The sequence below is a fragment of the Bos indicus x Bos taurus genome, chromosome 8, assembly GCF_003369695.1.
Source record: "Bos indicus x Bos taurus breed Angus x Brahman F1 hybrid chromosome 8, Bos_hybrid_MaternalHap_v2.0, whole genome shotgun sequence".
In the NCBI taxonomy this organism is placed as follows: domain Eukaryota; kingdom Metazoa; phylum Chordata; class Mammalia; order Artiodactyla; family Bovidae; genus Bos; species Bos indicus x Bos taurus.
The window spans coordinates 41,831,146-41,856,495 of NC_040083.1; the positions used below are offsets into that span (position 1 = coordinate 41,831,146).

The following is a 25,350-nucleotide window of genomic DNA, read 5'->3' on the forward strand; positions in this document are numbered from 1 at the left end:
CATGGACGGAGGAGACAGGTGGCTTCAGTCCGTGGGATTGCACAGAGTCAGACATGACTTCACTTTCACTTTCAGCCCCTCTATGAGCCCATAAGATTCAAGGTATGAATTTTTTATTGGACTGTAATTGCTTTATAATGCTGTTAGTCTATGCTGTACAATGAAGTGAATCAGCTATACGTATAATATAGCCCCTCCATCTTAGATCTCCCTCCCGCTCCCCATCACGCCTATCTAGGTCACCACAGAGCACTGAGCTGAGCTCCCTGTGCTGTATAGCAGGTTCCCATTAGCTGTCTATTTTACACACTGTAGCACATTTATGTCAATCCCTGTTTCCCAGTTCATCCCAACCCCATGTCCACACATCCATTCTCTACATGTGCATCTCTATTCCTGCCTTAAGTGCCTAAGCACACCAGGACAGTACCATTTTTCTAGATTCCACATCAATGCAGTAGTATACAGTATTTGTTTTTCTTTCTGATTTACTTCACTCTGTATAACAGGCTCCAGGTCCATCCATATCTCTACAAATTACCCAATTTTGTTCCTTTTAATGGCTGAGGAATATTCCATTGTATATATGTACCACCTCTTCCCCATCCACATGTGTTGATGGATATTTAGGTTGTTTCCATGTCTGAGATATTGTAAATAATGCTGCAATGAACATTGGAGTGCATATGTCTTTTTTTTTTTAATTTATTTTTTATTGAAGGATAATTGCTTAACAGAATTTTGTCATTTTCTGTCAAACCTCAACATAAATCAGCTGTAGGTATACTTATATCCCCTCCCTTTGGACCTCCTTACCATCTCCTTCCCCATCCCACCCCTCTAAGTTGATACAGAGCCCCTGTTTGAGTTTCCTGAGCCATACAGCAAATTCCTGTTGCTATCTATTTTACATATGGTAATGCAAGTCTCCATGTTACTCTTTCCATACATCTCACCCTCTCCTCCCCTCTCCCCATGTCCATAAGTCTATTCTCTATGTCTGTTTCTCCACTGCTGCCCTATAAATAAATCCTTCAGTACCATTTTTCTAGATTCTGTATATGTGCATTAGAATGTGATATTTCTCTTTCTCTTTCTAACTCACTTCACTCTGTATAATAAGTTCTAGGTTCATCCACCTCATCAGAACTGACTCAAATGCATTACTTTTTGTGGCTGAGAAATATTCCATTCTGTATATGTACCACAACTTCTTTATCCATTCATTTGTCGATGGACATCTAGGTTGCTATTGTCCTAGGACATCTATATAACATCTAGGACATGCTATTGTTCTAGGACATCTAGGTTCCATGTTCTAGCTATTGTAAATAGTGCTGCAATGAACAATGGGATACACGTGTCCTTTTCAATTTTGGTTTCCTCGGGGTATATGCCTAGGAGTGGGATTGCTGGGTCATATGATGGTTTCAGTTCTAGTTTTTTAAGGAATCTCCATACCGTCTTTCATAGTGACTGTATCAATTTACACTCCCACCAACAGTGCAAGAGCATTCCCTTTTCTCCACACCCTCTCCAGCATTTGTTTGTAGACTTTTTGATGAGGGCCATTCTGACCAGTGTGAGGTGATATCTCATTGTAGTTTTGATTTGCATTTCTCTAATAATGAGTGATGTTGAGCATCTTTTCATGTGCTTTTTAGCCATCTGTATGTCTTCTTCAGAGAGATGTCTGTTTAGGTCTTTTCCCCACTTTTTGATTGGGTTGTTTGTTTTTCTGGCATTGAGTTGTATGAGCTGTTTGTATATTTTGGAAATTAATCCTGTCAGTTGTTTAATTTGCTATTATTTTCTCCCATCCTGAGGGTTGTCTTTTCACCTTGCTTATAGTTTCCTTTGCTGTGCAAAAACTTTTAAGTTTAATCAGGTTCCACTTGTTTACTTTTGTTTTTATTTCTTATACTCTATGAGGTGGGTCATAGAGGATCTTGCTTTGATTTATGTCATCAAGTATTCTGCTTATGTTTTCCTCTAAGAGTTTTATAGTTTCTGGTCTTTCATTTAGGTCTTTAATCCATTTTGGGTTTATCTTTGTGTATGGTCCTAGGAAGTGTTCTAATTTCATTCTTTTACATGTAGCTGTCCAGTTGCCCCAGCACCATTTATTGAAGAGGCTGTCTTTGCCTCATTGTATATTCTTGCCTCCTTTGTCAAAAACAAGGTACTCATAGGTGCATGAGTTTATTTCTGGGCTTTCTATCTTGTTCCAGTGGCCTATATTTCTGTCTTTGTGCCAGTACCATACTGTCTTGATGACTGTAGCTTTGTAATATAACCTGAAGTCAGGAAGGTTGATTCCTCCAGCTCCATTCTTCTTTCTCAACACTGCTTTGGCTATTTGGGGTCTTTTGTGTTTCCATATGAATTGTGAAATTTTTTGTTCTAGCTCTGTGAAAAATGCCATTGGTAATTTAATAGAGATATACCTGTAGCCTACCAGGCTCCTCTGTCCATGGGATTTTCCAGGCAATAGTCCTGGAGTGGATTGCCATTTCCTTCTCCAGGGGATCTTCCCAACCCAAGAATCGAACCGGGGTCTCCCGCATTGTAGACACTTTACCATCTGAGCCACCAGGCAAGCTTCTAATTTAATAGAGATTGCATTGAATCTGTAGATTGAGTTTGGGAATATAGTCATTTTCACAATATTGATTCTTCCTATCCAGGAACATAGACTATCTCTCCATCTGTTTATGTCATCTTTGATTTCTTCAATCAGTGTCTTATAATTTTCTGTGTACAGTTCTTTTGTCTCCTTAGGTAAGTTTATTCCTTATTATTTCTTTTTGTTGCAGTGGTGAATGGGATTGATTCCTTAATTTCTCTTTTTTTCATTGTTAGTATATAGAAATGTAAATGATTTTTGTGTAATGATTTTGTATCCTGCAACTTTGCTAAATTCACTGATTAGCTGTAGTAATTTTCTGATACTAGCATATGTCTTTTTGAATTAGGGTCTTCTCAGGGTATGTGACCAGTGGGGGTCATACGGTAGCTCCATTTTTAGTTTTAAAAGAAACCCTCATGCTGTTCTCCATAGAGGCTGTATCAATTTACATCACCATCATCCGTGCAGGAGGGTTCCCTTTTCTCTATACCCTCTCTAGCATTCTTTGTTTGTAGATGTTTTTAATGATGGTCATTTTAACTGGGTGTGAGGGGATATTGAAAGGTTGTTGCTGAACCACAAAAGACACCAGGATTCTTGGCCTCCAGAGGAGAAGAATTCAATCTGGGGCCAGAGATGAGGCTTGATTGCTCAGAGCTTTTGTGTAATAAAGTTTTATTAAAGTATAAAAGAGATAGAGAAAGCTTCTGACATAGACATCGGAAGGGGGCAGAATGAGTGCCCCCCTGCTAATCTTTAGATGAATGTTACATAGCTACCAGCAATCTGCTAATTAAAGAAAAGAAATGTCTCAAAATTCAGAGAATGGCACCAGGCCCCTCACCCACAACGTGCATTTTGAGAATGTTGTGGCCATGCATTCCAGGAAAAAAACTCACTCAGAAGGACAATGCAGATAGTGGAGTGCAGTTTATTACACTGGCGGACCCAAGGCAGAGTCTCCTCTTAGCCAAGGACCCCAACAGGTTTTTGTGAAAACCTTTTATACCCTAAGTGTATGTGCTCAAACCCATCTCCCCAAATTCTCTGAAACTAGTCTGAACAAAGGAAAAGAGAAATACAATAAAAGTTAACCTATGATTCATATGCCTTAAACCCATGATTCATATGCCTTAAGCCTAGGTAGTTAACAGTGGACTATTATCAATAGGCCTGTGGTCATGGAGAAGGCAATGGCACCCCACTCCAGTACTCTTGCCTGGAGAATCCCATGGATGGAGGAGCCTGGAAGGCTGCAGTCCATGGGGTCGCTGAGGGTTGGACATCACTGAGCAACTTCACTTTCACTTTTCACTTTCATGCATTGGAGAAGGAAATGGCAACTCACTCCAGTGTTCTTGCCTGGAGAATCCCAGGGACGGGGGAGCCTGGTGGGCTGCCATCTATGGGGTCGCACAGGGTCAGACACAAGTGAAGTGACTTAGCAGCAGCTTAGCATACCCCAATAAGCATAGTAGAATTTATAATTCTATTTGGTTACACAGATAATTAGGGTATTCTTTTAGGTGACAGAGAGTCTAGGTAAAAGCCCTGGGGCTCTTCCATCCGGGGGGTCTAGTTTCCCAGTTGGTATGTCATTTCCATAGATAGTGGGCATATAGCTCAAAGTCCACAGTCTGGCCCAAGATGGAGTCCTGCTTTCAAGATGGAGCCTGTTCTGTCTGTTTCCTCCTTCATTCCCCCTCTTGATGCTCTTAACTCATAGTATGAGCATTATTCATAGGGATATATTGCACCCTGGCTCTCTGACTGCCAATTTGGGAGAACGACACCAACCTTTAGGTTACAAAGTTCATAATACTTTGTAAAATGCAGAGTCCACAAAGCAGAACTATCAAAGTAACTATAACAATGGTAAATATAGTTTTCTACCAATCACCCTTCACCCAAGATAGGACTGAAGTCCAAAAAGGAATGTTTTCATTTGATGTTGCTTTTACCTGGTTTTTCATGTCATCTAGAGCAGCTGATACATTGCCAGATAAATCAGGAATATATACACAACATTCAACCTTAATTATAGCAACAGGTCCCTCCTTGAGCAGCTGTGAGCATGTCCAAAGCCATTCTATTTTGAATTACTGCTTTTCTCATTTGTATTTGTTCTTCATTTAAGGCTTGGATGGCTTTAGCAGTTTCTAGGAGGGCCTGTTTTGTGAAATTAGTCAAGGCTTCTACTGCAATCATAATATCTGTTGTCCCTATAGAAGGTACGAATAAGGCAGCAATATACTCATACCACTGAAACACAGACTTTGTCCACCTAGCACATAAATAAGGTAGATTTACCGGGGCTTGTTGTAGGTTAGGTTTTATGCTGCCATGGGCAAAAGCGAATCCCAGTGTGCATCGGCCTACCCAGCTGATTGGTAACCAAGGCCAAAGGTTAAGCCCACAAAGCCATTGTGTTCCATTGGGCGCCACCCAGCAGATTCCAGGGTTATATTTCCAATCAGAGCCTGGCCAATGGATGGACTGGTTGGGGTGGTATGTGACTTCGAATGTTTGTTTACATGGTTCAGGGGATAGATACCCCATATATTTTAGTTCTTTGGGGTCTAATGGACGGTCACCTACCCTTTGTTCTTTAGTTCCCAGCATATAGCAGTGGGAGTAATTAATTGACCCTTTTCTGGGGTCATCCAGAAATATTCATCCCAGACTTGGTAGAATTGTTCAACATACCTAGAGGCCTGTCCTCCCTTGCTGGTCAGGGAGCTTTTTCCCTTTTTGTTCTTTAAATATGAGGTACAGGCTTTTGTTACGTCTATGAAACTGGTGTTTACATCAAATGTAGCCCCATGACCCAAATCTAATGACTGTAGGTCTGGCTTACACCAAGAAAGCAAGGAGAGATTATGATTGACAAGAGGAAGGAAAGTCTCTTTTTGTTGTCCCAGAAAAGAGCAGGGTGGTTTAAAAATCTCCTTGGCAGAGCGGTGACACGGACCAAGGAAGCCCATCCATCACAGACAGAGGCATAGCCCCACATACCCAGCAGTTGGAGGTGTTGTGGAAGTCCACGTAGGAATGTGTCCATGAAATGAAAACATTGTCCTGAGTTGAAACAGAAGTTTAATTCAAAATCACGTTGATGAGGCCAAGCAGCAGGAATTGATTATGCGGCTTCATCCTGAAGAGGCTCGTCTGGGATCTTCTTTTCCTTCTTCTTAAGGATGATCTTAGTCTCTCGAGGGTCAGTAGGGTCCCTCTGCTCAGTCCACTCAGCATTTTCTGGGTCTGCGTGGTATGTTCTCTTCATGTGGTGGATCCAGAGAGTGACACCTGCAACTTTAACTGCCGTAGGCGTGGTTAGAACAACAGTGTATGGACCCTTCCAATGTGGGGCCAAGGAGTTGTGTTTCCAGCCCTTGACCCATACCTGATCCCTGGGCACAAATTCATGAATCTGTTCCCCAAGGAGGAATGACACCCTTTCTTGTACAAACTTAGTTACCTGATTTATTACCTTACCCAGTTGTTCCATCTGCTGTGAAATCTCATCTCCCCTTACCTGAGGCAAATTTGTTGACACCTATTTTATTATGGGAGGGGACCTCCCATACACCATTTCATATGGAGAATAGCCATGGGACCATGGGGTCATCCTGAGTCTGAGCAGTAGTTGTCAGATACAAGTCCACCCAGGAGCAGTCAGTCTCTATGATCCACTTGAAGAGTGTCTGTTTAAGTTGGTACCTTCCACATCCCAAAACTCTGGGGCCCATATGCTATGTGTAATTTCCACTTGATGTTTAAAGTTTTGCTTACTTATACTAAATCAGCTATGAAAGCTGGGCCATTGTCCAATCCAATGCTGATAGGAAATCCAAATCTGGAAACTATCTTCCTAAGCAGGCACTGGGTTACTCTGATGCTCTTTCAGTCCGGGTAGGAAAAGCTTGTACCCATCCCTAGAACATACATACCATGACCAGCAGGTAACGGTGGTGTCGATGAGGCTTCATTTCAGTGAAGTCCACTTCCAGGTGTTCAAAGGGCAGCGTGCCTTTTAGCTGAGTCCCCAGAAGTTTCTGTCTGTGTTGAGAGGCAGCACTGACCTGTGAGCAGGCAGTGCAGTTCTGAGATTCTGTCCTGCATAGGGAAGAGAGGCGGGGAACCAAAAATATTTTCAGATTAGCTCTTCCAGTTTCTCATGGCCTAGGTGGGTCGCTTGGTGTGTGTGACTTACCAGAGTGGGTGCCAGCTCCTCTGGTACCAATAATTTGCCACTTGGCAATTCCCACCATCACTTTTCAGTCTTGATGGCCCCTTCTGCTTTGGCTAGTCGGTTTTGGGCTTCAGTGTATTTTGGATAGTCCAGCGTTAGCTCAGGCAGCTCTGCCAATATGAGAGCTTTAACACGGGCTTCACTTGTCACTCTCAAGCCCTCGGCTGCTTGTTTAATGGTCTTATCTGCCAGTCTGTTTCCCCAAGCCCGGGGGTATCCTTTTTTTGATGTCCTCGGCAGTGTATGATGGCAACCCTTTCTGGTTCCCAGGCAGCATCTAATAGGGTCTTAACTTCTTCCTTATTTTTAATATGTTCTTCACTAGCTGTCAAAAGGCCTCTCTCCTTATATAGACCCCTGTGTACATGTAGTGTGGCAAAGCATACCTGAAGTCTGTGTAAATGTTTGTCTTCTTGCCTTTTGACAGCTGGAGGGCCTGAACTAGAGCATATAGTTGAGCCCTTTGAGCAGACCAGTGTGATGGCAGAGAGCTAACCTCAACGATGGTTTCTTCCATGACTACTGCATATCCCAACAATCACTGTCCTTGTTTCACCAGGCTGGTGCCCTTGGTGTACAGGACCAAATCTGGGTCCAGGATTGGCTGGTCTCTCAAGTCAGGGCTGCGGGCATATTTCCTTGCAATCATGTGAGGGCCCACCTTCTTCCACAGGAAGGAGAGTGGCCAGATTCAGGGCCTGACAAGGCTCAATAGTAACATGGGGGTTCTCACATAACAGTCCCTGGTATTGAGTAATCTGGGATGTTGACAGCCATTTATGGGGGTCCCCTCGCAGAAGAGTGTTGACCTCATGCAGGACTTTTACCATCAAATCTTGGCCCAAAGTCAGCTTAGTTGCCTCCCAGACCAGTAAGCCAACTGCAGCAACTTCCCATAAGCATCCCAGCCACCCGGTGGCAACATTGTACTGCCATTTTGGGAGATAAGCCACAGGTCTGTCCCATGTCCCATAGCCACCTTGTCCATTTCAGTCACGTAAAGAGTAAACGGCTTAGCAAGGTCTGGCAGGCCCAAGGCGGGTGCTGATGTAATTGTACTGGGTTTAAGTTCTATTACCAGTGGGACTTGTTTTGCAAGCCTTGTGGGGAGGGAGGGTTGTATTCCACCCAGACCTCAGGGAATTGTTGAGCTAACTCTCTCTCTCTCTCTCAACTGTTTAGCCCATCCAGTTTCCCTTCTGGGAGATCGTGCAACCTCCATTCATCCTGAGGGGTTACCGAGAGGAAGAATAAATAGGTGGTTGAGCCCACGCGAAGAGTGGGTCTTTCACGGGGGGAAGGGAGGAAGGTCACTTGTGCCCCCAATTTAGACAGCAAGTCTCTTCCCAACAAAGGTATTGGGCATTCAGGGATGTATAAAAATTAATGAGTAACTTGGTGTCCCCCCATCTGACATTTTTGGGGTAGGCTTGAGACACAGAGGCTGCATTTATCACCATCTGAGACCCAGCAGCCTCTGGATCTATTGGGGTATAAAGTCTACAGGCCTCGCACAGTCTTTCGTAGAATTCAGAGGGTGATTTGCTTTCCCTTTGAATCACTTCGGAGGGTTTTGCCTTCCTTATAGGTTTTCGGGCCCCCCTCTCAAGACCTTGTAAAATAGCCACCCGATCTCTCTCCAGGTGGCCCCTCCCTTCCTCTGTGTTACAGTCCCAGTTGGGGCTCTCATCAGGGGTGGCTAGTTCTGCCCACGGCTGCAGGTTTGCAGTACCCTCAGGTGCCATTTCTCTTAACCATCTCTGGCCTCAGTTAGGATCCTGTGTCTTTCCTCAGTGCTCAAAAGGGAGACTAGTAGTTGGATTACGTCATCCCAGGTAGTGTGGTGGGTTTGAAAAATAATTTCCATTAGCCTAATCATGGCTTGTGGCTCCTCCGAGTATGGTGGAGTGTGCCTCTGCCAGTTTAATATATCTGTAGAGGAAAATGGATGGTAATAAATAATAGGCTACAAGGGGCGGATGGTAGTGCCCACATGCTTCCTGAACTGGAGGCTGTTGTAGCTCTCTGAGGGGCATCTGTAGTGGGGTTCTTTCCCCCTGTTCCTTGGCAGAGCACAGCCTCTGTCTAATTCCTATGTTTTCTTCCCCCTTTCCATCAATACTCACCAGGAAAGGTGGATACAATCTATGAGGTCCAGCTGAGTTGGAATCCTGGGGGCGTTGACCAGAGGTCTCCATCGCTGGGATCAGAGCCTGCCGAAATGATGGCTCTACGATCTCTGAAAGAGCTGGTGGAGGAGCAGCGGCTGCTGCAGGGACTTCAACTGGCCCTGCACTGGGCATTAAGGTGGCCTCTGGTCCTGGTGGAGCACTGGGAGGCAGGCGCATCATTATCCAGTATAGGGGAGGAGTCAGGTCATCCCCGTCCAAATCTTGTAGAATTTCTTTTTTATTTATTCAGTCAATTTTTGTGCCATTGATATTTTTCGCTTTCCCTTCTGGATATAGAACCTCATCCAAGGAAGAGGGTCTTGAGCTAACCCTAGCCATGAGTCAATATATGGATATTGATCCGGGTGTCCTGGCTCTCCTGTGACTACTGTATAGACTGCTTCCACTATTTTTGAGTTCATGGTGTTCTCTGGTGGCCATCCTACTCCCATAGGGGGCCATTCGACCTTACAGAGTATGTGGAGGCGATTAGGCATCATCTTCACCCCATAGTCTCCTCCAAATCCCTTCTTTAAATTTTTAATCCTGCACTCCAATACAGTTGCCTTACATTCACTTCCCCCAGCTTGCTTATCTTCTCAGACCTTCTTCTACTTTTCCTTTTCATTCTATGAAGTTCTTAGTACCCTATGTTCTTCTGATATTTCCACTCAATGAAACACTTAAATTACCATTCTGCTTCCTTCCTAATTGGGGTGAGAAGAGCCTTACCTGCCAGATCCCAGAGGGAGAAGGGGGATTGCTGTGTCTTTACCTGCTGGTCAGCACGACTGAACCAGAACACCACATGGTCCAAGACTGTTTCTCCCTTAACTTTTTAAAGTCCATTCTGCCTTGGTGGGCTTGATCAGGTGTAGATGAAAACACAGATGGGTTAAATATCCCATGTCCCAGGCCATCTCCAGAAAAGCCAATTCATACTCCTTCTCCTTCTAGCCTGACAATTCTGAGGGGGTCAAGAATTTCGCAGCAGATGGGATACCTCCTTGGGGAGGGCAGAATATGAGCACACAAAGACCAAGTTTCTTCTCCTAATAATCTCCTGGTGATTGCTTGGTAATAATTTTCTGCAAGATGGCGTGGACACCACCTCCTAAATAACATTCACGAATTTCCTTCCTAAGCCCTAACACGCTCATCAACTTGTGTACCAGGCCATCACCACCACCTGCCTATTCTAGGCTCCTGTGGGTCCATGCCTCTTCTAGTCCTTCCCAGGGCAGTGATCAGGCCCCCTCTTCCACCCTGCTGGGTGGGTTCCCCCTCACCTGAGTGCTCAGTTCCTCTGCTGCCATCCACTACTGCTAATGTTAAAGGTCCAGGCGCTGAGAAACAGAATCCTTCCAGAAAGGTGAGGCACCTTCCTCCTCTAGAAGATCCAAGCCTCAAGGCCTCTGAGTAGTCCCAAATGGGACTTGTCTCCTCAAACTGAATTTCCCAGCCAATGCACCAAATGTTGTAGCCATGCATTCCGGGAAACAAACTCACTCAGAAGGACAATGCAGATAGTGGAGTGCAGTTTATTACACCGGTGAACCCAAGGCAGAGTCTCCTCTTAGCCAAGGACCCTGACCAGTTTTTGTGAAAAACCTTATATACCCTAAGTATATGTGCTCAAATCCACCTCCCCAAATTCTCAGAAACTAGTCTGAACAAAGGAAAAGAAAGATACAATTAAAGTCAACCCATGATTCGTATACCTTAAGCCTAAGTAGTTAACAGTGGACAATCATCAATAGGCCTGTGGTCATACCCCAATAAGCATTATAAAATTTATGATTCTATTTGGTTACACAGATAATTAGGGTATTCTTTTAGGTGACAGAGAGTCTAGGTATGAGCCCTGGGTGGGGGGAGGGGGTCTGGTTTTCCAGTTGCTATGTCATTTTCATAGACATATTCATGGGCATATAGCTCAAAGTCCACAGTCTGGCCCAAGATGGAGTCCTGTTTTCAAGATGGAGCCTGTTCTGGCTCTTTCCTCCTTCAAGATAACCCTGGCACCAGGTGGTCATCCTGGGCCATAAAATGATTGACATAAATCTTGAAGAAAGGCAGATTTCCATACAAATATATAGTTTCATTAACATAGATTAGGAGAACAATGTATGAGTGTAACATACTGGTTTGTCAAGTCTTCTGCCCATTTTTTGATTGAGTTTTTTTTTTTTTTTTTTTAATTTTTGAGATTAATCTCTTGTCAGTCACTTCATTTGAAAATATATTCTTCCATTCTGAAATAACTATGAGGTAAGTACATTATGACCCAATTTTCTAGATAGAAAACATGAAGCACAGGGAGGCTATCTGCCGGACCACAGTGGCAGAGGAAGGATTTGAACCCGGCCAGTCCGGCTTCTGCATCCACATTCCCAACTCCAGCAATACAGCCGTTGGAAAAAACTTCTGAACAAGCGAACCAACCAGATAAGCAGTTGGTAAATGTTTTTTGAATAGAGCTCTTTCTCCGGTATGTCCCTGTCCTCTCATATTCATCTGGATTGCTTACTTACTACAGCTGTCTCTGCTGTCATAGTAGGGTTTATTTTTACTATTTTCTGGGGAATTTCCTATATCTCCTTTCTGTATTGATTCTTTGTTTTCTGAATATCATTTCTTCTTTCTTGGTGAATCTTATTGCTTTAGTGGGAAGTAAGGAGATCCAACCAGTCAACCCTAAAGGAAATCAACCCAGAATACTCATTGGAAGGAAAGTTGCTGTAGCTCCCCAACACTTTGGCCACCCAATGGAAAAGACCTTGATGCTGGGAAAAATCGAAAGAATGGGGGTGGCAGATGGTGAGATGGCTAGATAGCATCACCAATTTGATGGACTTGAATTTGAGCAAATTCCCGGACATAGTGGAGGACAGAGGAGCCTTGCATGCTGCAGTCCATGAGGTTGCAAAGAGTTGGATACAACTTAGCTGCTAAATAATAAGACCTTTAGAAGACTTGAGGAAAGGTACATGGGAGAGAAATACTTTCTAGATCTTAAATGTCAGAAAATGTTTGTATTCTCGTTTGATAGCACTTGATATGGTGTTCACCGCCCTCTTATTCTAGTTTATCTGTGACTTGTTTTTTTCCCTTTCTTTTTTACTATCTTCCTGATATTCTAAAATTTACAACTTGGTGGGTATTTTCTGATTTATTGTGCTGGGTGCTCAATAGGACTTTTCTTCATGTCTAAAAAATGTTCTTGTAATATTCCTTTTGACATTTTTCTCTTCTGGATTGTTACCATAGGATGTTGGGCCTCTTGATTTAAACCTTCTAGTTTAACCTTGTTTTCTATTTTTAAAAAATTTTGAGATATTTTATTTTCCATATATATATAAACATATAAATATATTTTTATCCATGTAATTTTAAATTTAAATTAAAATTTATATTTTAAAAACACTTTATTATGCTAATAAAAGTGTCTGCTTATTCCTTTTTCTTCATAGTGTTGTAGCCAAGGACCCTGACCAGTTTTTGTGAAACCTTTATATACCCTAAGTGTATGTGCTCAAAGCCACCTCCCCAAATTCTCTGAAACTAGTCTGAACAAAGGAAAAGAAAGATACAATCAAAGTTAACCCATGATTCATATGTCTTAAACCTGTGATTCATATGCCTTAAGCCTCAGTAGTTAACAATGGACAATCATCAATAGGCCTGTGGTCATACCCCAATAAGCATAATAGAATTTATGATTCTATTTGGTTACTCAGATAATTAGGGTATTCTTTTAGGTGATGGAGAGTCTAGGTACAAGTCCTGGGGCTCTTCCATCCGGGAGGTCTGGTTTTCCAGTTAGTATATCGTTTCCATAGATACAGGGCATATAGCTCAAAGTCCGCAGTCTGGCCCAAGATGGAGCCTGTTCTGTCTGTTTCCTCCTCCAAATAGTATCCTGACCTTGTTTTAACAATAGCTTATCTTCTCTTTCTGAGGTCATTAAGTATAATTCTATTAAAGTTTTCTTCTTTTTAGTGTGCTGTCTCTTTTGAGTTTTCTTTCTTCCTTGCTTCCATTTTGATGTCTCTTTTACGTCAGAATCTTTCTTCAACTGTCAAGTAATCATTGGTTTTCTGTACTTATTTTTTTTAAGGTTAGGTTAAAATAAATTCTGGATGCTCAATGTGCTTAGATTTGTTTTGTTGACTGTAAAGTGCACTGTAGAATAACTGGGTGATGAGTTGGCTTTTTAATTGAGAGATTTCTAAATGTCAGGTCCTACAGGATTTTCTCTAAGCATACAATGTATTTATTTATGTAAAATTGAAGTCTTGAGAAAACTTGAGACAATTTCTATTATGGCAGCACAAACAAATTCAGTGTGAGATATGTGGTTCCTAAAACATCTCCTGCTCTGTCTGCAACTTCAACTCTGTCTCCCCACTATATTCCTTATCAAATTCTTCCTCACTACTAAATTCTTACTCATCTTAAGGTAGAGCTGTTTGGTTCTTGCTGACCTACGTCCTCAGAATTCTCTTTCTACCCCTAGTCAGCTTTATAAATTATTTTCCTACAGGAAGGCAGTCTAACCAATAGAAGAATTATTCTTCAGTTTCTGCCACATACTGAAACATCAACTGTTGAGGTGAAAAATCTAATAGTTACATGATAGCTATTATAACAGAGAAGGCAATGGCACCCTACTCCAGTACTCCTGCCTGGAAAATCCCATGGACGGAGGAGCCCGGTGGGCTGCCGTCCGTGGGGTCGCTGGGAGTCAGACACGACTGAGCGACTTCACTTCCACTTTTCACTTTCATGCATTGGAGAAGGAAATGGCAACCCACTCCAGTGTTCTTGCCTGGAGAATCCCAGGGACAGGGGAGCCTGATGGGCTGCCATCTATGGGGTCGCACAGAGTCGGACACGACTGAAGTGACTTAGCAGCAACTTAGCAGCAGCTATTATAAACCTGACTTCTGGATTGATGCCAACTTATATATAACCCTTACTTCTGTATAACATGTAATCACTGCATGTAGATCCATTCTACTCATTAAGATAATTACATACATATTAATTACATTTATCTTGATGTACATTCATCTCCTTTTTCAGTGATTCTGCTGAAACCACATGTTTATTTATCCTCTTGATGATTGAGATTTTCTACATATTGGAACAGTCACACTAGGCTGTCCTGGATAGGACTTTCAATTCAACGCTCTGAACCTCTCAACAATACATTTGCCAGGAATTTCTCCCCCAGTCCTCAAGATCTAGAAACACAGTAGTGATGGACATAGCTGGATCCTTAAACAAGATTTCCTTCATGTGGAATCAAATACTTGATTTTCTGGTGTTATTATAACTAGACCTCCTAGCAGCATTTAACACACTGGATTGCTTTTTGCTTCTTAAAGTTTCCCTTGATACCACATTTTCCTGGTTGTGTTTCTATCTCCTATCACACTAGCCACTCTTCCCTCTCCTCCTTTATTAGGTTGACCTCCTCAAGGTCAAGAGTACTCCAGGATCCTGTTTACTCACCCCATCTCTACTGTCTATCAGGTCTCTTTAGGTGATTCCATCTAGTTCATATTTTTACACTAATGACTCCATGCATTTATCTTCAATTCTGTTGTATCTCCAGACTTCCCTCGTGGCTCAATGGTAAAGCATCATCCTGCCAATGCAGGAGACTCGGGTTCCATCTCTGGGTTGGGAAGATCCCCTGGAGAAGGAAATGGCAGCCCACTCCAGTATGCTTGCCTGGAAAATCCCATGGACAGAGGAGCCTAGCAGGCTACAGTCCATGGAGTCACAAAAGCCACACACAATTAAACAACATATTGTATTTTCATGACTCCTGACTCTAGTTGCCTACTCTCAGATCTTTATACAGATGTTCAATAGACATCCAGTGCTTAGCATGACGACTATCGAACTCCAGAGCCACTGCTATCTGTACACATCTTAACTAACCCTTATATCTCTCTTTCTTTCTTCCCATTTTAGAAAATGGCACCAACATCCAGCCACTTGCTCAAGCTCCAAATCTGACAATTACCCTTGAAATTCTTTCACTTAACCCACAAAAGCCATTTATCTATAAATACTATTGATTCTACTCCCATAAATGTCTTAAATCCGTCCAATCTTCTGTATTTTCTTGACTCTTACCTTAAAGAGATCATAGTATTTCTTCTAGACTACCGCAGTAGCTTCTTACCTGGGATACCTGCTTCCAGCCTTGTACAGAGCAATCCTGGTAAACTTTTAGAGGCATAAATCAGACCCTGCTACTGCTTGAAATCCTCCAAAAGTCTTTATGATTTACAGAACCATACATGTTCTCACTTGTCTATCAATCCTTCATTTGGTTCCTCACAACACAAGCTCATTCCTTCCTCAGAGTCTTTGAGCCAGCCCTTCTTCTGCCTGGGAGCTTCTCTCATTTTTACAGGGCACATTCAATAATCTCAAGTAAAAAGTCGCCTCCTCAGAGACTCCTTCATAGGGGACCCACCTAGACTGCTCATTCAATCACTTTCTTTACCATCAGCCTATTTTTAATTCTTTGGGTAACACTTATCACTGTCTGATATTTTTCTTTCTTGTCCAGCCCCCACCACTTCTTGAGAAAAGTGACCTCATCTGTCTCATTCAACTTGTTTCATTAGTACCTGGATCTACAAACACACACACAAAAATCACTCAATACCTATTTGTTGAATGGATGAACAGATGGATGAAAGGCATCTTAGAGGTCAGCTAGTCCAACCTCTTCACTTTTAGAGGTAAGAAACCAGACAGAAAAGCAACTTGCTAAAGGTGCTTATTGTTATCTTGCTATTTGGCTTACTTTTTTAAATTTGTTCATTGTTTTAGTGACCTCAGCCACATCCCAAAGCAACTATCTTTAATTACACTCTTGGCTCTACCAATTTCATCTGTTTATCATCTCACCCTAGGGCCATATCTTATTAGCATTACCCCACCTGAGGGTGCTTTGGACAGGAGCCAACTATATGTTCTATTGTCAGCTGCCATTCACACAGGTCATAATTTCCTGGGGCAGTGATAAGCTTTGTTTATAAACTTGGGGAACTGACTTTTTAGATGTTTTCTCCTGCTGATCCACTAAAATCCCACCTTCTTACCAAACTAAATACTTGATAGTTTCTGTGTATAGGGTAGAATTATAAATCTAGCATGTTTACAGGGTAATTATGGTTTGGTAGAAAGAGCTTTGCCTTGGGAAACCTGGATTTTCTCCATTTCTATTACTAGAAGTTGTCTGAGTTTAAGCAAGCCCTTAACACTCTAAGCTTCAATCTCGTAGCCTGTCCAGCTTTGCTGTGAGCAGGGAAACAATAAAAATGACAACAAAACCCAAACAACCAACAGCCAACTGTCTCACTTCCTCTCTCTCTTCCCTTATTTGGAATAATAAGTATGAACATTCACTTTACAAGGATTAAGGGAATTCATTAATAATCCAGTTAGTTGGATTGAATCAACTCATGAACGTGAAAACATTTTGCTAAGTGTACAATGCAATGCAGCCACAAGGCATTCAGTGTAAGGGATTGCTTACATCAATCAGTTTCTAATGTTTTAAAAACACAGCCCTCAGTAATTGTGATTTTTGGTTAAGTCCCTGTTTGTCACATGTTAGACTTTCAAAACAGCAGTCTTCTTATCCAATATATTTCGAATACTTTCAATTACTTTTTAATATAAGTATTATGTTCACTGTAACTAATCCAAATGGTCTAAAATGAACATGAAAAGTGCTACTCTTTCACTTCAAGCCCACAAGTATAAGCCCCAGACATAAGCAGTTAGCATTAGCTTATTATTTTTAGTTACTACCACTACTGCTCATCATAGCTCATATATAACGTAATAGCTCACATAATTAGTTTAGTATTATTATGTGAATCCAAGATTGTTATAAGCACTTTTCATAGGAGTTCATTTTGATGCTCACAATGACTCTACTGCTTACGTATTACCGTTACCCTCATTCTATATGTGAACAAGCTGAGGCACAGAGTTGGGACGCTAATTGCCCAGTGTCACACAGGCGTTTGAGCTCAGGCAGACTGGCTCCAAAGGTCACGCTCCCAGTCACTATGAAGAGTATATCTCAGAAACCTTCCATTTGTGTGTATAGAGATCTGTATGATTTGAGTGCTTACAGAACACTCCGTTGTATGATGTAGCTTATCAACTCCTATCTTATGAGAATTTTTATTCTCTTCCAGATTTTTCATTACTAGAAATAAACTGCAAAAAATGAAACCATCATGGACAACCTAGTGCTTTTGTGAGAGTGGGTGTCTATGGCACATGCAGCTGAAACAAGGGAGCTACACACTAACCTTTTCTGAGCACCACCACCACACTGCCTTGCATAATGAGCACTTATTTTCACCTGCAGTCTACCACTCACCAGAATCACTGTGAGAACCAGTTATTTTTATGTGCTTCTGTTTTTTCCCTCTGTGTTTTACATCTGATTGCTCTGCTGTTTGACAAAGAATTTTACCACCCGGTAGATGCAGCATCTGGGGAAGCTCCTGTTCCTGTGGGGTGACGTCTCTGCTTCTGGGCATAAGGTGAGGAGGCATCTGGCGACCTCCCTGCTTGTGCTGCCTGGTACCCTGAGGCTCTGGAGAAATTACTGTGCGATTGTTCACCTTGGCTCAGCTTGAGAGCTACTGTGACAGATTTATTGGCTCTGAAACATTTATCCAAGCAGAACCTCTAAACCAATATACATTTGCACTCACACACACTCTAGGGAGAGGGGGAGGAGAAGTCTAAGGAGTGGAACTCTGCAGAGATGTAAGTCCACCCCTCACTTCACTCTTGCAAATTTGAGAAATGAAATGCATCATTTCTTCCAACCTCAGGTGTGTTTCTTTTTTTAACCAGTTTTTCTCAGTCAGTTGGTACAGAAAAAAAAAAAAAAAGTACATTAATAAAAGGAAATTAATGAGGTCACTCAATCAACTATTTCATTATTTGTTTTGTAAGAGAAAATATTGAATAGTCTATGATTCTTGCCTCTAAAGAAACTCAATCTGCTTCAACTTTTGTAGGAATGAAGAACATATAAGAAATAATCAGTAATAATATTATCGCTATTTTCTTGATGAGAAAAACAAAAGCTTAGAGTGAATATGTGACTTAGCAGAGCTTACTCAAGAATAAATAATAAACGGTTCAAACTCTGGCTCCAGTATCAAAGGTCACGTATTCTCTATTGCACTTGCTGGCAGTCTTCAGACCTGACTAATGCAGGTTTCTAGTTCCAACCAGACATCCTGTAGTACACAGCAGGGTGTCTGCATTGGATAGGACCCAACAGCTAGGGGTCGTGGTTTTTAAACACACGACTAGAATAACTTTCCCTTGGGTCTGTGAAAGGTGAGGAGGTAGAACTGTGAAATTCATGCATAAAGCTAGGACTGAGAAAGAACTGCTGTCACTACAGAAGGTGACTATGATGCTTCATTCACTCACGACAAAAGCAACTGGCAAAGTTCTCACTGATGAGATATCTGGATGGGAAGAATTTCCCCATGATAAATGGCAATTTAAAGATATAAGTTATACACAGAGCTAGAATCCACATTTTAGACTATTTTCATAACATAGGAACCCCAAATGGGGATATTTATGTACATACTGGAAATATTTCATACCAGTGAAACTCCTGGAATTCTCAGAAGAATCAAATGTAAAACTTCTCTGATAGTTACTACCAAATACACAGGGATTCCACAAGGAAATACAACCTGGCTGAAAATGTGCTCACAATTAAGAAGTACAGCCTAACCAAGGAAGTGGTTTGCCACAAGAAACAGTCAGCAGATACATGTGGGAGGAAGAAGCCCAAGAACCTGAGATGTAATGATCTAAAGCTATCTATAAATTAAGTATATTTATAATCATTGAAGAGATAAATAAAAAACCCTCATGAAATAAACCAGGGAATGTAAAAAGAACAGACAGATATGAACAACAACCAAATAGAACAATTCAAAAATGAAAGGCTGTCAATAAAATATAATGACCAATTTAAAATCAGATTGGGACCGTTAAAGAGTTATAAAACCCAAAAGAGAGGCTGGGAGAAATGAATGACTAAATTTGAAGTTTCTATTTAAGACTAATGGGAATTTCAGAAGGAGAAAATGAGGAAGGGGCAATATTTTAAGTGAAAATGGCTATGAACTTTCCAGAACTAAGAACAGCCATGAAACTTCAGACTGAAGAACCACACCGAGTCTTGCACAATATAGAAATCCACTGCTAATCCTGTTAAGAGTGGAACACTAAAGAAAAGCAAACTTTAATTGAAGAGCAAGTAGGGAAAAAAGATAACATATAAAGGAACAATTATTAGAATAATAGAGGATATCAATAAAATAGAGGCTAGAAGACAATTCTCACTTATCATCAGAATCACCTGAAAAACACATTAAGCTACAGTATTATGGTTTTACCCCAGATGCTCTGGATGGTGTTCAGGAATATGCATTTTAAATCATCTACTCAGGTCAAGTATGTTTAAAACCCCCTTTCCTTAGCACCAAATACATAAACACATTGTATATTCTTATGCTCACACACATTGTTCTCTGGTGTATATTAGTGAGATTTCCCCTAAAAAAAATGGAGAGGCTGGATCCATAACCAAGGATAGTTTCTAAAGTTTTATTATTTTTTAATCTCCAGGTATCCATGCTAAATTGTGTCAGATGATTTCCTCCCCCCGCCCCAAATAAAAGCAAAGTATCTCTGACCTCTGAAATCTTTTCCCATTTCTGTCTTCTCCAGTAAACATATGGCTAGAATCAGAGGGCACATCAGACCTCCTCATACTTTCAGAATCCTAGGTGTGTGTTTGATGAGGCTCGTGAATGTTCCAAATTTTCAGTGTTTGGTAAGACATGCCTTCTGTCCTACTTGGTATTTCATATTAAATATAAAAGAACAGTATACCAAAACCACCAGTGTAAGAAATTTAGTCTATCTTTATGGACATCTGTTTTCAGATTGGTTGCTTAACTCTTATAATGGGCTTCCCAGGTGACTCAATGGTAAAGAATCCACCTGCCAATGCAGGAGATGCAAGAGACATGGATTCAATCCCTGGGTTGGGAAGATACCCTGGAGAAGAAAATGGCAACCCACTCCAGTATTCTTGCCTGGGAAATCCCATGGACGGAGGAGCCTAGTGGGCTACAGTCCCTGGGATCACTAAGAGTCCAACACGACTTATTGACTGAATAACACCACCATGATCAAGTGGGATTTCTCTTTGGGATGCAAGGATTTTTCTACATCTCCAATCAGTGTGATACACCACATCACAAGTTAAAGAATAAAAATCAAATGATCATCTGAATAGATGCAGAAAAAGCTTTTGATAAAAATTCAACACCTATTTATGATAAACACCCTCCAGAAAGTGGGCATAAAGGGAAACTACCTCTCAACATAACAAAGGCCATATGTGACAAATCATAATTCTCAATGGTGAAAAGCTGAAAGCATCTCCTCTAAGATCAGGAAAGAGACAAGATGTCCACTCTTGCTACTTTATTCAACATAGTTTTGGAAGTCCTAGCCACAGTAACCAGAGAAGAAAAAGGAAAGTAATCCAAATTGGAAAAGAAGATGCAAAACTGTCACTGTTTGCAGATGACATGACATGATACACAGAAATCCTGAAGATGCTACCCCAAAATTACAAGTCATCAATGAATTTGGTAAGGTTGCAGGATACAAAATTTGCACACAGATATCAGTTGGATTTCTATACACTAACAACCAAAGGTCAGAAAGAGAAATTTAAGGAAACAATCTAGTTTACTGTGGCATTAAAAGTATAAAATACCTAAGAATAAACCTACCTAAGAAGGAAAATTCTTTATGATTACATAGAAAATATATATAAAATACATATATAAATATCAAATCCCTTATGATTATACAGTGGGGGTGCCAAACAGACTCAAGGGACTAATCTGGCAAAGTACCTGAAGAAATTTGATGGAAGTTTGTAACATTGTACAGAAGGTGGTGACCAAAATGATCCCCAGGAAAAGGAAATGCAAGAAAGCAAAGTGGTTGTCTGAGGCGAACTTCCAAATAGCTGAGAAAAGAGAAGTACAAAGGAGAAAGAGAAAGATATACCTAACTGAATGCAGAGTTCCAGAGCAAGGAGAGATAAGAAAGCCTTAAGTGAACAACGCAAAGACATAGAGGGAAATAACAGAATGGGAAAGACTGGACATCTCTTCAAGAAAATTAGACATACCAAGGGAACATTTCATGCAAAGGTGGGCACATAAAGGACAGAAATGGCAAGGACCTACCAGGAGCAGAAGAGATTAAGAAGAGGTGGCAAGAATACATAGAAGAACTGTACGAAAAAGATCTTAATGACCTAGATAACCAAAATGGTGTGGTCACTCACTCAGAGCCAGACATCCTGAAGTGTGAAGTCAAGTGGGCCTTAGAAAGGATTGCTATGAACAAAGCTAGCAGAGATGGTGGCATTCCAGCTGAGCTATTCCAAATCCTAAAAGATGATGCTGTGAAAGTGCTGCACTCAATATGCCAGCAAATTTGGAAAACTCAGCAGTGGCCACAGGACTGGCAAAGGTCAGTTTTCATTCCAATCCCAAAGAAAGGCAATGCCAAAAATGTTCAAATTACCACACAATTCACATTTCACATGTTAGCAAGATTATGTTCAAAAGCCTTCAAGCTAGGCTTCAACAGTATGTGAACTGAGAACTTCCAGATGTACAAGCTGGATTTAGAGGAGAGAGGAACCAGAGATCAAATTGTCAACATCCACTGGATCATAGAAAAAGCAAGGCAATTCCAAAATCATCTATTTTGCTTCATTGACTATACTAAAACTTTTGACTGTGTGGATCATAACAAACTTGAAAATTCTTAAAGAGATGGGAATACCAGATCACCTCACCTGTCTCCTGAGAAACCTGAATGCATGTCAAGAAGGAACAGTTAGAACCAGACATAGAACAATGGACTGGTTCAAAACTGGGAAAGTTCAGGTCAGTCTCTCAGTTGTGTCTGACTCTCTGCCACCCCATGGACTGTAGCATGCCAGGCTTCCCAGTCCATCACCAACTCCTGGAGCTGGGGAAAGCGTATGTCAAAGCTGTGTACTGTCACCCTGCCTATTTAACTTATATGCAGATTACATCATGTGAAATGCTGTGTTGGATGACTCGCAAGCTGGAATCAAGATTGCTGGGAGGAATATCAACAACCTCAGATATGCAGATGACACCATTTTAATGCCAGAAAATGAAGAGGAACTAAAGAGCCTCTTGGTGAAGGTGAAAGAGGAGAGTTAAAAAAGCTGGCTTAAAACTCAACATTCAAAAAACAAAGATCATGGCATCCAGTCTCATCATTTCATGACAAAAAGATGTGGAGAAAGTGGACACAGTGACAGATTTTATTTTCTTGGGCTCCAAATCACTGTGAACAGTGACAGCAGCCATGCAATTAAAAGACACTTGATCCTTGAAAGAAAAGCTATGACAAACCTAGACAGCATATTAGAAAGCAGAGATAGCGCTTTGCTGACAAAGGTCTGTCTAGTCAAAGCTATGGTTTTTCCAGCAGTCATGTACAGATATGAGAGTTGGACCATAAAGAAGGCTGGATGCCAAAGAATTGATGCTTTCGAACTGTGGTGTTGGAGAAGATTCTTCAGAGTCCCTTGGACAGCAAGGAGATCAAACTAGTCAATCCTAAAAGAAATCAACCTTGAATGTTCATTGGAAGGACTGATGCTGAAGCTGAACCTCAACCTCCAATATGTTGGCCAACTGATGTGAAGAGCCGACTCACTAGAAAAGATCCTAATGCTGAGTATGACTGAGGACAAGAGGAGAAGGGGGAGACAGAGGATGAGATGGTTGGAAGGCATCAGTGACTCAATGGACATGAATTTAAGCAAACTCTGGGAGATGGTGAAGGACAGAGAAGCCTGATGTGCTGCAGTCCATGGGGTTGCAAAGATTCAGACACAACTTAGCGACTGAACAACAAGAGACCAGAGACCTATACTCTGAAAATTATAAGACACTGATGAAAGAAATAAAAAATGACACAAACAGATGGAAAGATATACTGTGCTCTTGGATTGGAAGAATCAATATTGTCAAAATGACTATACTACCCTAGGTAATCTATAGGTTCACTGCAATCCCTATCAAATTACCAATGGCATTTTTCACAGAACTAGAACAAAAAAATTTTTAATTCCTATGGAAACACAAAAGACCTCAAATTGCCAAAGCAATACTGAGACAGAAAAATGGAACTAGAGGAATCAGACTCCTTGATTTTAGACTATAATACAAGGCTGCAGTCATCAAAACATTATAGTACTGGCATGAAAATAGAAGTATAGATCAAGGAAACAGAATAGAAAGCCCAGAAATGAGCCTACTCACCTATGGTCAATTAATCTATGACAAAGAAGGCAAGACTGTACAACGGAGAAAAGACAGTCTTTAATAAGCCTTGCTGGGAAAACTAAAAAGCCAGATGTTGAAAAAAAAAATGAAATTAGAACATCTCTAACACCATACACAGAAATAAGTTCAAAATGAATTAAAGACCTAAAAAGGCCAGATATTATAAAACTCTTGTAGAAAAATAGGCAGAACACTCTGACATCAATTCCAGCAGTATCTTTTTCAAGCCATCTCCTAGAATAATGGAAATAAAAACAAAAATAAACAAATAGGACTTAATTAAAAACTTTTAAGCCATAAGCAAAATGAAAAGACAACCCACTGAATGGGAGAAAATATTTGCAAAGCTACTGGCAAGGGATTAAACTCCAAAATATAAAAGAAGTTTCTGGACCTCTATATGACAAAAACAATTCAATCAAAAAACATAGGCATATAGTCTAAATAGACATTTATCCAAGGAAAACATACAGATGGCCAAAAAACACAGGTAAAGGGTGCTCAGCATCATTAATTATCAGAGAAATGCAAAATCAAAACTGCAGTGAGATATACCTCGCACTGGTCAGAATGGCCAACATCAAAAATATCTACAAACAATAAATGTCGGAGAGGGTGTGGAGAAGAGGGGACCCTCCTACATTGTTGGTGAGAATGTAAACTGGTACAACCACTGTGGAGAAGAGTATGAAGGCTACTTAAAATGCTAAAAATAAAACTACCATGTGATCCAGCAATCCCACTCCTGGGCATATATGTGGAGGAAACCATAACTCAAAAAGTTACAGGCACCCCAGTGTTCATTGCAGCACTATGTATAACAGCCAAGACATGGAAGCAACCTAAACGTTCATTGACAGAGGAATGGATAAAAAGCATGTGGTACATATATACAGGGGCTATCAATCAGCCCATAAAAAGGAAAGAAAGAATGCCATTGCAGCAACATGTATGCACCTAGAGATTACCATACTAAGTCAGACAAAGACAAATATCATATGATATCACTTATATCTGAAATCTAACAAAATTGATACAAATGAACTTGTTTATAAAATAAAAACAGACTCACAGACTTCAGAAATGAACTTATTACCAAAGGCGAGACATGGGTGGGAGGGATAAATTAGCAGTTTGGGATTAACAGATACACACTGCTATATATAAAATAATCAACAAGGATATACTTTATAGCACAGGGAACTCTACTCAGTATTCTGTAATAAGCTATATTGGAAAAGAATCTTGAAAAGAATAGATATATGTATATGTATAACTGAATCACCATGCTCTACACCTGAAGCACGACATTGCAAATCAACTCTATACCAACAGAAAATAAAAATTAAACGGAAAGAGCCTATATATTCAAGGGTATTCATTCCAATGTTATATACATATATATGGAAACCTGCAAGTCTCCAGAAGGGACAGAGATCACTAAGATCTTTTTCAGACACATGTAGAAATACATTTGCTTTTTGCCTTGAACTCCTTACACATATATTTGCTTAGATAAATAATGCTATATCCACATGATAGAACTATGCCAGTTTAAAGACTATTTTGAACAGGTGGTTTACAGAAGAAATAAAAATGTACTACAAATACATAAACAGTTAACCTTATTAGTATTAAAGAAATAATAAAATTTCCTTTCATTCATTTGATAAAAATTAGTTTAAAAAAAATAGATTGATAATACCCAGTGTTGGTGAAGTTGTGAAGAAATGGGCTTAACTTTGCTGTTGGCAGTATAAGTTGGTACATGGTTTC

At 40.7% G+C, this 25,350-nt stretch overlaps 1 long non-coding RNA gene across 1 annotated transcript; it reads left to right on the forward strand.

Annotated features, from left to right (window-relative positions):
• The first annotated feature begins 1 nt into the window (after position 1).
• Positions 2-19,844, forward strand: LOC113897079. Its single transcript, XR_003512243.1, has 3 exons — positions 2-102; positions 15,648-15,822; positions 17,296-19,844. It is a non-coding gene; the product is annotated as an uncharacterized LOC113897079 (long non-coding RNA).
• Positions 19,845-25,350: the final 5,506 nt, after the last annotated feature.